Consider the following 15,418-nt stretch of genomic DNA (forward strand, 5'->3'; position numbering starts at 1 on the left):
ACACATAAGCCATAAAAATGCCACCTCCTTAGAGAAAGACTTCCTGAAGTATTTATCTAACACAACTTATCCTGGTCTCCATAACATTGATTTTGATTTTGATTTAGATCAAGTATTTAAATCAAATATCTATTTATTCATTGGCTAGTTTTCCCTATGGAATACAAGTTCCATAACAGCATAAATGTTGCCTATATGGTTTCCAATTCTGTGCCTAAGGCCTAGAACAGTAAATAGTTAATGTTCACTATTTGTGAATGGAGACTTCATGAATGAAGTCAATAAACACATTTCTTAAGAAATAAATGAACGTTAAATAAAGCTGGTCCTATTCTGATTGTTAATACACACATGCTCACTATTATTTTTATGCTATATTACTTGAAATGTTCTTTGGAATACTACATGCTTTATTAATTTCTAACGAAAAATACTTTGATTCATTGGTATAATAAACAAAATAGTCTATAACATGAGAGAATGATACCCTCTGATTCGGAGGAGTTCAGTTGTTCAATTTTTCTCCCTTTACTTTTCTTTCTTCTGTTTTCACTCTTTCATCCCTTGGCTTTGTCATAAGAAGTGATTAGTTCTTCAGTGTTTTCAGATTTTTTTTAAACACTCCTGGGCAGTAACTGTAATATTCTCTATATTTCACATATATCTCCAATAATCATTATTATCATTTCTGACGCAGTGTTGTTACCTCCATAGTGCCTCTTCTCCATTCCTTCCGGAGAATAAACAAATTATCATTCCCAAGGCTCAAATTACTAGGTAACCATATGTGTTGAGAATTTCATTAAAGTGGACTAATTGTTATTGTTTCAAAAAGTTGAAACCTTCAGGGATTGTGGTTTCATCAGACAAGGGTTCCCACCACCTCACCAAGTGTCCAAAAGCACGAAGACTATTTACACAGAGTGACCACCGGTCCAGGATCCTTCTTATTTCCTCCTCGGACATTCTTATGGTGATTTATGGCCACTTTGTCTTTGTGGTTGCCATATGACCCCCCCCCCCGCCATCTCCAGGTTTCTCTCAGTATAACAGGCAGGAAAAAGGGGAAAGGACAAAAACTACAGGTGTATGCTGAGTTGTTTGTTTTCTCAAAATGCAATGACTTTACAGTGACTCCACCTCGCTAAATTGCACTTAACATCCCTCTGGCCAGAACTGGGTCACATAATTATCGTTTGCCTTCAGCAAATCTGGGAAGAGATGTGTCATGTTTACCAGACAGAAAGTCATTTCGAATAAAACTCAGGTTCTCTTAGAAGGGAAGAATGTAGGTAACTATTTATTACCTTTAAATGTCATCCGCAAAGAGGTTCCCTTAATGTAACTAATGAGTAGTACAGGTGATTGCATTTTTCTTGAAATCCTTGTATAAATACATACTTCTCTCCTTTTAAAAATCTCTATGTAGACCACATATCCACATTTTTACTTTATCAATATTAATGCCCTTTGCTCCAGACAAAGCTATGTGAATTTCATGAATAGAGTGCTGAGACCCCCAAATCAAAATGAAAGTCATAAGAAGTCTCTAGGGAAGCTGAACTATTTTATCCCCTTTTCATGGTAGCGTTTCCAAATTCATGTGCCGTAACAGAAATTACAAATCCTGATTTTCCAGACTCTTGGTGTGTCTCTCATTTATAGAATTTTCAGGCAGTTTTAGGCTCTTCCGACAGAAGTTCTAGGCAGCAACATGTGAACAGAGTTGAACTAGTAAGACTGCTTTCCTGAGCTTTAGCAAGTGTGTGTTTAATGTCAGTCCCATAGGTCAGTGGTGCAGGGGCAGACAATATGGCTACGGTTTCATATTTCCAAGGTACCTTACGTTTTGACGTTGAGAAGAGTCTAATGAAACATTTGTCTAAGCCCTGGCACATGAAGGATTTGGGAAGAGAATAAAAAGTGCCTCGCTTCTCTTCCCCAATTAAAATTAGCTTTCAGTGAAATCATTGAGTCTTCCCCAAAGTGAAATGTTTTGGTATTAACTTTGTATCTATTTCTCAGTATAAATACATTCTCTATTTAACTTATTTCTTATTTTTATAGACAGGCAAAAGTTCATCAAATTAAATCGGTCATTATGCTTGCAATTATTGTTATTTTAGCATGGATGGCAATATATTTTAATCACTTAGAGAGGCTATTTACCTTTTCAATATAAAAAAAATCAAAATGATTTTGACATGGAAGTTCAGCATATTATTGTTTGTTCCTTTATGATTGTCCATCTTATTTCCTTGATTTTGTTTTTTGTTATTTAATTTAAAATATTTAATTTAAAATAAAATATTTAATTTAAAATATTTCATTTTGGGATGAGCACTGGCTGTTGTATGGAAACCAATTTGACAATAAGTTTCATATATAGAAAAAACAATAAAAAAGAAAAAATAAAATAAAATAAAATAAAATGAAATATTTCATGCAGAATGGCCAACCGTGCACCTAGAAAAAGAAAGTTGATGCATTTAAATGAGGTGAACTTAATATGGTAGCACCCAAATAGCCTGAAGGCCATATAAGTTTATCTGGCTGGTATGGTAATCAATTCATAAATTATGTATGCCTAAGCCCTTTTCACCTTAGGCAGTTTCAGGATGTCCAAAAAACATCAAACTTAGTGCACTCAAATCAATGGTTTAAGTCATCCTAATGGCCAATTAAGACCACTGCAGAGATAGTCTCATCCATTATGCACAGTTGACTAACAGTGAAAAACCTTTAAGGGTGTTACCCTAGATTTATATTTCCTTGTCTTTTTAACTTTAACCTCTTACTCCCTTGCTGATATCAGTATTTTTTACCAAAGATGGGAGAGAATTCATTCTCTCAGTGTAGAGAGAAATGGTGTTTGGCCCCATAACCTGTGTACTAACAGACCACTAGACCAGGAAAAGAGAAGGCACATTTTAAAGACACAGCAAATTTATCTTTGGTGAACGGTGCTCATGAGATGATCGATAACCATAATGGTCAAAAACTTCAATGATGTCACCTATGCTGACGGTTACACACACACAAAATCAGGAAACTTCCATACGAAATGGGCCATTCTCCTGCTAAGGCATAAATACGGTGGGAAAATGATAGACGGACATCTCTTTTTCTTGACTGGGAATATTGTATAATAAAGATTGCTCAATTTCTAATTAATTGGTCTTAGCTTTTGTACAATTCCTAGTCACTAAGAACCTTTTATTGGAAGTTACATTTTTTTCTGTTGTATGCATACCTCCTAAGGATCTTCAAGAAATGGCAAACAGCATGAATTTCTACAAAATTAATTTTCAGTGAAAACAGAAATAATGATAGAAGTGAAGAGGATCTCAGAAGAAATAAGGAAGGATATTGGAATAAACTATTGAGCAAATCAACAAATTTGTAACATTAATAACCCTCTGTGAATGAAAACTCACTGTTCTATTAAGGGAGCCTGTTATATTGTTTCATAAACTGAAGTGTGACAAAATTCTTTGGTCATTAATTGATCCAGCAATTGTTAAGTGAACATTTACTGTGGAGTAAGTACTGAAATCTACTCTCCTTTTGATTATGAAGTTTTAGCCCTATTCTTTTGACTATTGGAACAAAGGTGTTCCTGGGGCACCTGGGTGGCTCGGTTGGTTAAGCATCCTATTTCGGCTCAGGTCATGATCTCACAGTTCTTGAGTTCGTGCCTCGCGTCAGGCTCTGTGCTGACAGTTCAGAGCCCACTTCAGATTCTGTGTCTCCCTCTCTCTCTCTTTCTCTCTGCCCCTCCCCCACTCACACTTTCTCTCTCTCTCTCCCAAAAGTAAAATAAAACATTAAAAATTAAAAAAAAAAAAAAAGAACAAAGGTGTTCCTTTGCACAGGGTAGCCCTTAAAAACTCACTATGTTTTCTTCTTCATAAAGATTTTTCTTCCAAGTTAATGATTTAACGTGTTTCATTGTTTTCCTGTAAAATGTTATCTTTACTCATCAAACTCTTGTTCAAATATCAAACCGAGAATTTCAGATATACATGCTTAGCATTCCATAAAGAGATCCTTGCTTTTCACGGTTCTGTATACTCATTTTCTACTAATGCAACATATGCTTTTGTTTTTAGCAGCCTCTTGGCACTGGTGGTGAACGTTGAGTTGTGGCCAAGTCAGATCTTGTAACCATGAACTACTGTCTGCAGTATCCACTACTTTGCATTCCCTTTTTTTCTTTTTTTCTTTTTTTTTAAACCCAAGGCATGACTTGAGCTTCATATTATCAAATTTCATAGTCTTGGTATTCATCCAGCATTCCAGTCTTTTTAGATAACCTGAATCTCAATCTTGTCATCGACTGTTATATTGCTTATTCCTCCCAGTTTGGTATCATCTTGAATTTGGAAAGTGACACATTCAGCATTCTTCATCATCTGCATCCTGTCTTCTCCTTACAGCTGGGGCCAACTGATCCGTGTCAGTAAGCAGAGACTATTGTCCGGTTCCAAGGGCAATCTTTCCCCAACAGGAAGTATTTCAAACAGTTTTCAGTCTCACTCTTGACAGAAATCTTCCACGGTATCATGTGGATATGATATAGACATGCACACTGAATTTTGATGTTAACATGGGGATTTTCATGTGATTTAATATCTACAGATGAATTGTAATTCATGTGATTTGAAATATTGGACAGGAAAATAAAAAGGAAGCCATGTATTTTCAGAGGGGAACGTAGATACTCAATACAAATGGCAATGGTAGATTCATTATAGTTTTTGCAGAAAACTTTAACCTAAATACCTATTAGTGCATATTCTTAAACGTAAATGAAGTCCAAAGCAAAAAAAAAAAAAAACCAAAAAACAAACAAACAAACAAAAAAAAAAAAACCACACACACACAAAAAAAACAGAGAAACAAATTCTATTTAACTCTCACATTTTGCCATTCGAATTTTTCTAGAATTTAGTGAGACTATCAGACTCAAAGTGCTCTTTGATACTCAAGGGATTAAATTACTTTAGAACATTGCATAGGCAAGCGTCAGTCCTTTCTGGCTTTGTCTATTATGGATTTGAAATAATTTCCCAGAATATTTGCAGAGTTTTGTTTTGTTTTGTTTTGCTTTCCACAACAAAAATGTGGCATAATAACTTGGACCAGATTTCAGGGAAAGGTACAGTGGTGGCAAAAACTCGAGTTATTCCCATTTCAGCTTGGGAATATTATTTGTTGTTGTTGAGGACGGTGGAGAGGGGGATGGTTCTTGTCTTTCTTATCATGAGACAAGAGCTTAGAGCGGTGTCTCCTTCATTTCTTTCTTTTCATGGGGGGGATGTGATGTATGACACTGACACGTTAGAGAGGAGGCAGGGCCACGTGGCTGACTGGCTCTCTTCACCCGTGATCATGTGCCTACCTACAGAGGGCATTTCTTACTCCGCTTTTCTCTTGGGTTGCTTTGGAGGGGAACACCTAATTCTCAAGTGGGTATTAGCAAAGTCACCTTCTCCAACATAGACTTCTTTGGTAACGAAGGTAATGTTTCATCTCCGTCTGTCTAACTCCTGGATTTTCTGTAATTAAACAGTAAGGCTGGGGGCGCCTGGGTGGCTCAGTTGCTTCAGCATCTGACTCTTGATTTTGGCTCAGGTTATCATCTTACAGTTTGGGAGTTCGAGGCCCCCGTCGGGCTTTATGCTGGCAGTGGGGAGCCTGCTTGGGATTCTCTATCTCCCTGTCTCTCTGCCCCTCCCCTGCTCACTTTCTCTCTTTCTCTCAAAAACAAAACAAAACAAAACTTAAAAAAAAAAAAAACACAAGGCTATCATGTATTTATAACCCCAATGACGATATTTTATTGATGAAAATAAGTAATAAAAAAATCAAGCAGATACGTAGGATCTCAAAAGAAGTATAAATTTAAACAAACAAGCAAAAAATGTTAATTCTATATGTAGGATTTTTAAGTATCCTCACCATCTATCATCAATCAACTCACCAATACAACACTTTTTTTGGAGTGGGGAGTATAAAATCCAGGCATTGAATGCAAGTAATACATTTGCTTCTTTGTGGAATAGACAGACTTTTTATTCATTAATTATAGGATTTTCTGTAAGGTTCCCTTGTTTTTTTTAACGTTTATTTATATATTTTGAGAGACACAGAGAAAGCACGAGCAGGGAAAGGGCAGAGAGGGAGGGACAGAGAGAGAATCCCAAGCAGGCTCCATGTTGCCAGCACAGACCCTGATGTGGGGCTCAAACTCACAAAACTGTAAGATCATGACTGGAGCCGAAATCAAGAGTCAGCCGCTCAACCGACCGAGCCATCCAGGTGCCCCAAGTTTCCCTTATTTTAAGTTTTAACACGCAAGTCACAGATCCCTAGAACCGAGAGTAGTGGCTTAAAGTGATCTAATTCAATAACTTCTTGTTCACAGGTAGACATTCGATGATATTTGCATCCAACAGTTGTCTTATGTTGATAGATTCTAAAACAGTATTAATTTTATTGATCTCAAGATAATACTAGGTTAGTTTTATCTAATATACACTTACACCTTAACATAATGTCAGGTTTTTAAAAGTGATGAGAGGGTGTTGCAAATTCCTGTGACCAGTGAGCTCTTATAAATAACCAGATGAATAATTTTAGAGCTAAAGATAGAAATTTGAGGCACCCTGGATAACCCATTCTAATATTTAACAAATAAATGTTAGTAATTGTTCTCTACACGCTATATTTAGCCTCAAATGTAGAAAATTCTATATTAATTTTTTTAATCTTTTCCCCAGGGCCCTGGCACAAAGTGAGATTAGGGATCCAAAGACCCAGTAGAATTTTGTTCCTGCTTCTGTCATTGTCAGCACATGAGTCTCCAAAATATTAGACTGTCCATATGCTATTTAATGGTGTAGATAGCAGAAATTATGATCAGATCTTTAAAAAGCATTTAGTTAACCTAGAACAAACTGCCTTTCTTGTCATTTTAAAACAGCAATGATATGTCTAGTCTTCATATATCATGAAGTATTTGACATCGCAATTACATTTATATTTCCTAAATTAAGTTATAGCATGTGTCCTTGGAGAAACATATTTGTTAAAGGATCTTGGGCAATGGTGATACTTGTCACACTGACTTTATAAAAGATGATTGTCAAATCATTAAAATGCTTAATAGTTGATTACCAGTGATCTTTAAAAATATTCTTAACCTTTTTTTAAATATTTATTTGATTTTTGGGTTTTTTTTAATATCAATACTAGTGCCATGGTGTTGAAGTATAGAAGAAAATTTTTGAAATGTCAAACTGAAACTCCATAATCAAACTACTCTATAAGCAAAATGCATACATGCAGGTGCATGAGAGAGTGAAGAGTGCCAACATATTTATTAAAAATAACATTGGAAAGCATCCAAAACATCAAGACTAATTTTTTTCCTAAAGAAAAATAAAATAAACATTCACCTCTAGGAGCTGTGCTCTGCAATTATTCTAGCAAAATAGATCTTTCTGGGAACATACTCTGAGTTAAATAGCTCTTAATTAAACAAATAGTGGGGTGCACACTTCACTTTTGCCTCTTAACAACTAATTTCTTTGTTAATAGTGACCTCTTTCATTTTCATATAAGTAAAATACATTATTTATAAAAGGCTGCCATGCCACAAAAGAAAAAAAAAAAAAACATTGGTTTTACCTTAAAAAAATAAACAGAGAGGAGAATCTTTTACTTCCACACTATGGATGTCATTTCAACGCAGGGAAGGCAGAAGGAGAATACACTAAAGGTTTTCATTGTTGGGTCATAAATGGAATAATTATGAATGCTTTCTACGAAGACGTCAGCCCACTGGAGAAGTTATCAAGTGACTTAACATGCAGGTGATTTCTGGGAAGCAGGTAAAATGAGATTTACATCTTTTTGTTTGCACAGGAACGTCAAACCTGCAACACGACTAGTTAGAAGGATGAGCCACCCGAGGGCTAAGGAAGGTGTCAGTGGGAAGGATCGAGAAATGAACATCCACCTCCTTTCTGGGTGGTCTGCTGGAACCTTCCAGCCATTAAGCTGCTCTTAATACTAGCGAGCACACGTTCCCCAGGAATTACCCTGGGAAGGAAGACAGGAGGCTTCCCGTCTGCAAATCCACGTCAGGCAGGGCGCCAGGCTATGCCCCGTTGTAGAGAATGACAAGGCCCGCAGCTATGACAGTGGTGATGGTAAACAATGACAGTTCTGTCAGGAGCCTGAGAGGCTTTTCATACTTCTGCATGTGCCGAAAAAAAAGCAAAGTTATTTTATTTGTGGAACAGAAAAATGACGGCTTGAACTCTTCACCCCTTTTGTTCCCCTTTAAACAGATCAGAATGGAAAGAGTGTTGGCAGCTTTGTGATGGTGGGGATGAAAACAGGTAGCGGTAAGAATTTGAAAATGAGGACTTTTTATTTTTCTCCCTTCAGTAAAAGTATAATCACATATTGGCTAAATTTTCTTTTAATTTGAATGATCTTAGATTTGCGATGATCTCACCATGAAGCTCTCAGTGATTCTTAAAGGCTTGTTCATGGAGCTAGAGAGGGCACAGAACTAATAGGCACAGGCCAGAGGATGTGGGTGGTGATGCACCCAGTGCAAACTGAGACGATGCGTATGCTGACACGGGTTCTAGAGAAGAGAGGAAGTCGTGATCACTGCATCACCCGCAATGCCACATACACCATATTTCCCCCTGAGCTTATTCAAAAGTTTATCATGTATCTCAAGTATGTAAAGCGTTGCCCCAACTCTCTTGCGAGATAAAAGGGATGCGGTAAAAGTCATTGCTTCTGGGCAGCTGGCCATTTTTCAAGGACAGAGATGGACATGGGCGCTGCACAGTTTACGAGAAACCAAAGTACAAATCAGGAGCCCTGTAGCCAGTGGCTGCCTTGTGCAGGGCTCGTGTTAGGTGTTGTGGGGATAAGAAGATGAAAAAAGATATGGACCCTGACTCCAAGAAGCTCATAGTGTAACAAAAGAAGTAAGAAAAAGCCCAGTCCGATCGATGACGCATCAAGAGGAAGAGAAGTAGCGATACTGACATCAGTCACAACAAACGTGCTTAAACTGTGTTGTGGAAGAAGTTATCTCATATGTGCAAGTGGCATATTTTACAGCTAAAGCTTAGAGAGGTAGCTGGCAACTCAGAGAGTGAAGATTCAAACACAAAGAGCCAAACACAAAGCGCCAGCAGCTCTTTTCATTTTGTTTGTCCAAAATTCTGTTCTCACTTTCTGGTGAGAGCCTCCCTTACAGTGGGTCTGGCGGAGACCAGTTGTGGTCCTTCTAGAAACAAGGCTGCAAATATGACTCGGGCCTCTCAAACCGCCATAATTAGCCCAGAAGGATACAGAAGGCTAAAGGCAAATCAGTAAAATTCCTTGTTTATGGCTTTGTGTATAAATATTGGGAGAAGGATCTTTTCTCCTGGATTTCTGGTTGCCACAACATAAACTGTAACCTCTTGAAGACATGACTCTCCTCTACTTGCTACATAAAAGAGGAGGTCACCGCTGGAGGGAGAGAAGCCTAGCTCGGGGATATGGAGCCCTCAACCCAACGCACTCCTGCCCGAGTCTCCATTCGACCCAGAACTCCTGAGTAAAGTGATCTCATTGGGCTTTTCTGAGTTCTCCTGTCATTTGCAACCTAAAGAGACCCCCCCCCCCCTAATGCACTTAATGCTTGGAGGATGAAAAAATACAAGGGAAGTTACATTTATGCTAGGATTTAAAATATAGTGTTTCAGTGAGGATCTGTTCCCAGGGAAGGATGGATACATTGTCCACAAGTAGAAAACTACAAAGCAAGATAAAGATTTCGCGTCAGGTTGACTATACATTCCAGCGTGTCTGGGCTCAGTTTGATTTAAGCTTGTCATCCCTGCGTTCTACCTCCGGTTTTTCTCAACAGTTTCTTAGTTTTTATAATAAACTGGATAGTGTAGTCACTCTACTTATACATGCAAACTGAGGCTAAGGATGCATACACAATATGTGTAATTTAGAATTTAGGTTGGAACCAGATTATAAAGCCTTAAGGCATTATAGTAAAGGTTTAGATACTACATTAAAGATCTAAGTAGTGGTGTGGATCAGAGGGGCATGGTCACAACCTCCACAAACAATGTCAAATTTGGATTGGGTAAGGTATGAAATTAAGAAACTGTTCTTATAGTCTATGTAAGAGATGTTTAAGCTCTGAGAAGAACATAAAAAGAAAAATCGTGGTGGTGACTTTTGAATTCAGCATGTTAAACAGCATGGGCTATTTGGATTAGAATGCCAATAGCAAGTAATATATAGAATAGACTCAAACTATCTCTTTCTCCAGTGTGGAGAGCACATTGAAAGAGATGGAAAGATGGAAAGAGGTTTGGAGCTTTGATTAAATGGTCCTGTATAAAATTAGATTTATATTCAGTGAATTGAAGTATACCCTCTATAAAAAAAAAAAGTGTGTGCATACCCATAAGAGGTAGTGAAGGCCATGGGTTTCTGATGAGTAGGTTAGTTTTGAGACACCTTATGCTCTTAGCCTATGAGACTACAACTAGTTTGCAAATGCACTAGCTCTCATATTTAATCTTACTGCCTATTTTAATCCAAATTGTCTCAAGGTCTGAGTGTGGCTATCACCAGTGCCTTGTCTGGGTGTGGTTGGAGAAAGCAGAAACTGACATGGTAAGAGACAATATGGAAGTGAAATTCATGGGATATTGGCCATCGATGGTGCATAGAGCTCAAAAGAGAAGAAGTTGAAGTAAGTAATTCAAGTTTTAAAGTCTAGATGAATGGATGGACATTAATTCTTTCAAACCAGATGGGAAATGAGAACCTAAAGGCTTAGTGTCAGACATAGGAGTTTGAGGTAATGGCCAACCATTCTAGTGGAGTTTTTCACTATTTATCTTATAGGTAGATATCAAACTCAAGAGAATGAGGCTATATGCAAAACAAAGGACATAGATTATTTTTGTAAAGAAAGAGAGAAAGAAAGTTAACATCAGGTCTGTATTGAAAGACCTGCATTTCTGCATTGAAAGGACAGAGAAAGAGTGACTTTAAGTTTGCCTTGTTACTGAAGCTGGAAATGTCTTTAAGGAAGAAGGTGCTTGAAAAGGTCAACTGATCTTGCAAGGTATGGAGGATGAAATCGATTTGGTAATTATGACATAATGTTTGAATAAAAGCAATGTCGGTAAAATAAGTATACCAATAATAAAACATTGAGACCTTAAACGGGTTGGGGATTGGGTGACATTGAAAACAGTAATCTACCATAGGAAGAGTCTGATGATGAAAGAGAAGGACAGTATGATAGCAGCTTGAGGCAATGAAAAGGAAGAATTTGTAGAGTGCATTGGTCTCCATGGCTTAAATTATGCTGCACTATGAGTTTAATCAATGAACCACAGAAGTTTAACATAGTTATTACTGGTTCATGTGAAGTCTGAGGGAAGCTGGGTAACTCCCCAGGGAAGCTCGACTCTATGACGTCACTTAGCATTGGCCTTCCAATTCTCTCTACCATATCACGTGACTTCCAAAGTCACCATATCAGGACAACAGGGCTCAAGGAATGTGTAGCCTGCTCTTCTCTGTTTTAGCTTAGAAACGATAGAAGTCTCTTTCATTTATCACTTATTTGCTTGAATTAAGTGGCTACATTCACATTTGAAAGCCAAAATTAGAATGAGAGAAGAGTAGCTCCAGACCCAAGAACAAATACAATGTAAGTGCTATTTCTTTAAGAAACGAGGGCGTTTTTACACAAAATATCTGATTCAAGTTACAGATTATTTACATGTCAAACTCCACTGCTCAACACAAAATCGGTCACTTCCTCTCATCTCATATAGTAGATGCCTCCCTCTTCTATAAAATTCCACTGTAAAATTCTATAATTCAAAGACATTAACGGCATGCGACTGATCAAATATTGTTATCTTTAATAACCATTTAGGGGGAGCCTGGGTGGCTCAGTCAGTTGAGCGTCCGACTTCAGCTCAGGTCATGCTCTCACAGTCTGTGAGCTCGAGCCCCCCATCGGGCTCTGTGCTAACAGCTCGGAGCCTGGAGCCTGCTTTGGATTCTGTGTCTCCCTCTCTCTCTGCCCCTCTCCTGATCATTTTCTGTCTCCATCTGTCTCAAAAATAAATACAAACATTTGAAAAAATTAAAAAAAATAACCATTTAGTATTCAAGTAATTGTTTACCTCTACATTTACTCAGGGACTATGTGAGCTCTGTATAGAAATTGGAGCACAACATTAATTATGAGAAAATATATGGATCCTGTCAGCTTTATTCTTTCCTAAATGCCTATGAATGTCAATGCAGGCATTTTCATTGCCTTATATGCAATGGTATTGCCACTTAGTCCTGTCTACAAATTCTACAGGTAGCGATTGGGTTTTCATGTTTGTTTTTACTCTCAAAATAACTTACAACTTTCATTTCTGAAGAAACTGACAATAAAATAGGCAAAGTAGGAAAGAGAATCATCTGGTAACAAAGCAGATGAAGCAATGGACAATTGAGCATTTACTTTCTATGGCCCAGTTAACTTCACTGGATTTACATAGCTTCCAGAGTTTGACTTCTTTTACTGCTGATGGGAAATGCAATTTATTCTGTAAACTACATAATTGACCATTTAAAAAAAAAAAACAGGGAGAAAAGGCAGCAAGACTTGATCTGATCCCAGTGTATATGATGCTTGTACTAAATTTGTAAGTATGAAAAACCAAATCCGGGTACCTGGGTGGCTCAGTCAATTAAGCTTCTGATTCATGGTTTCAGCTCAGGTCATGATCTCATGGTTCATGGGTGTGAACCCCACATTAGACCATGCTCACAGCCCTGAAGCCTGTTTAGAATTGTCTCTCTCTCTCTCTCTCTCTCTGCCCCTCCTCTCCACTCCCCTCCCTTCAAAATAAATAAATAAACTTAAAAAAAAAGTCAAAAATCCCCATTCTTGTGGGAACATCGAATAAATCCAGATTGCCAAAATTATTACCTGGAAAAGAAAAACATTTCAGTCAGCACAACAAAATAATTTACTTGCCCTTGTGGGATGAAATTTGAGTGAGAAAAACAACAAACTACTTAATCAGAGGAGTAAAAACTTCACGTGGCTCAAAATTGCAACTTTAAAAAAAAAGTTTTTCATTAGGCTTCCTAATGAAAGGAAGACATTTTGTGAGTCTAAGGGTAAATAATATTCATTTCAGAAACCTATAGATGAGTTTCAAGTCAGTCAGCATGTGTAATATTTTGTTTGTGTGTTTTTTAAATCGGATATCAAAGTAAAGGAAATAAGTATCAAAATATCTCCAGGGACTCGCTCACAAGCCACAATAACCCAGTTTTTTAGCCCTGCTTATAAATTCATCTGCCAGGCCAGATGCCAGACGACACAAGCTCCAAACAAGCCTCTGCAACCCAGTTTTGACCAGTTTGATCCAGTTCATAGTGCTGACTGTCCAAATGACCTCCTGATACCGATCATCTAATTGTAATAACAAAAACCACACCAACCAGCACCTCAAGAGAGCCATCTGTGCCCACGTAAGGGAAGAAAAAACGTGGTGCTCAGATTCCCAGCAGCCTCCTCTCCCCAGAAAAACCACTCGTCAACTTGCTTACTGGCCCTGTAATTACCCTAACCCCTTAAAGCCCTGACAATGAGACCTAATCCAGGAGAAGGTGCCTTTGGTTAGAGCATGAACTCCCCTTCTCCATTTTCTGGCCTTTGAATGAATGACCTTCTGGCCATCAAATAACTGCTTTGCTATTTGGTTATTTGGCAAAGAGTGAAAAACCTACTACTCAGGAAACAAAAACATGGTGTAGACAGTTTTAATTTATACAAAGCATTGCTGACCTTTGGCTATTACTGAATATGTAATCAGAGCTTGGTATAAAGATAGGTTCTTTGTGATAATAGGTTTAAGGTGGAATGTGACAAGTTTGCTCTGTAAGTTCAATTCTGGATGAATGAAATACGTTGGTCACTGCTATCATGACACTATGTCGAACAACTAAATATCATAATTAATACTCTTTTTATTTTAGTTCTTGAATAGCATTTGTAGGACTGTGGAGTTGGATATGAACATTTTAAAGATTTTTAAAAAGTTTATAGTGAATGCAGAAATGAAGGTAATCCATACAGGAAAAGAATTACGCATATCATTGGTTACCTTTTTTGGTTGTTGGTGTTTTGTTTTGTCACTTTCGGAAGCATCAATATAAATCAAAACACGGCCTTTCCTAGCTCCTACTGGTTTGTATAAACCTTTTGCTTTGGGGACAAAACTACCTGTGGTCAGCTTTTGATCAGCTGATTTTTCAATACAGTGTCAGTAATGAATTTGAAATTTTTATTTGAGTGACTCTTACAATTGGAGAATTGGAATTTGAATTGGAGATAGAGCTTAGGAAAGTTTAGACCTGAATGATGTCAGTTAGATCATTTAAAGTTCTAGTAAATGGAAAGACTATTCTTGGTGGACTTTTGCAAACACTATTTTTCACTTACTTTATTCTTTTTTATTATTATATGAAGCATTGCTATAGAAATTCTTTCCGTGGATTCTTTCCCCAGAACAAGATGAGATCTGTTTCCTGCGTTGTATAACCCTTCCTACTGTAATTACACGTTAAAAAACACCAGACATGGAATGTTCCTATATAGTACTGTTTTTGTCCGATAATCCTATCAAAATGGTTCTAACAGCCAACAGAGACAGTTGTACATTTTCTTGTTTTTATAAATCTTAACCCAAACAATAATCCTAGGTTAAACTCCATCTCTATCATCTAATGGATGATAAAATATAGGAAGGAATTTTATGACAGATTAGCACCTTTACTGCCTCGGAAGAGAATGGCCTCGATTGTCAGTACAGAGCATTTTAACAGCTGAGTTATAAGCATGTCAGGTTAGTATTTGTGTTTCTAATGGAGGAAAAATTACTGCAGTGATAAGTACTTATCTAAATTTTGGCCCTCTTTTCCACCTAATTCTGAGTTTCTGAAAACTCATTTCCTAACACATGAATTAAAGGCAGTGATTATTATACATAGGCAGGTTGTTAGTATTTAGGTAAATTATTTTGGCCTGAGAGTTTATTTTAGTTATGTTACCATAATGCATCAGATAATCATTGCATTTACTTATGCTGTGCTGGCATTTTTAAATGTGACTTAAGGTTTTGTTTGTAGGGTAATTTATTGCATCACATAGCAGATTCTGAGACTCGCTGGAACATTATAAACAATTTTAGTAAGCTTCGTCCTTTATACGTTTTAAATGAGGACTGGTCTTATTTTGTTCAGGAGAAAACGTTACAATTGTCTAGAAGGATTATAA

The sequence above is a fragment of the Lynx canadensis genome, chromosome A1 (assembly GCF_007474595.2).
Source record: "Lynx canadensis isolate LIC74 chromosome A1, mLynCan4.pri.v2, whole genome shotgun sequence".
NCBI classification, from domain to species: Eukaryota; Metazoa; Chordata; class Mammalia; order Carnivora; family Felidae; genus Lynx; species Lynx canadensis.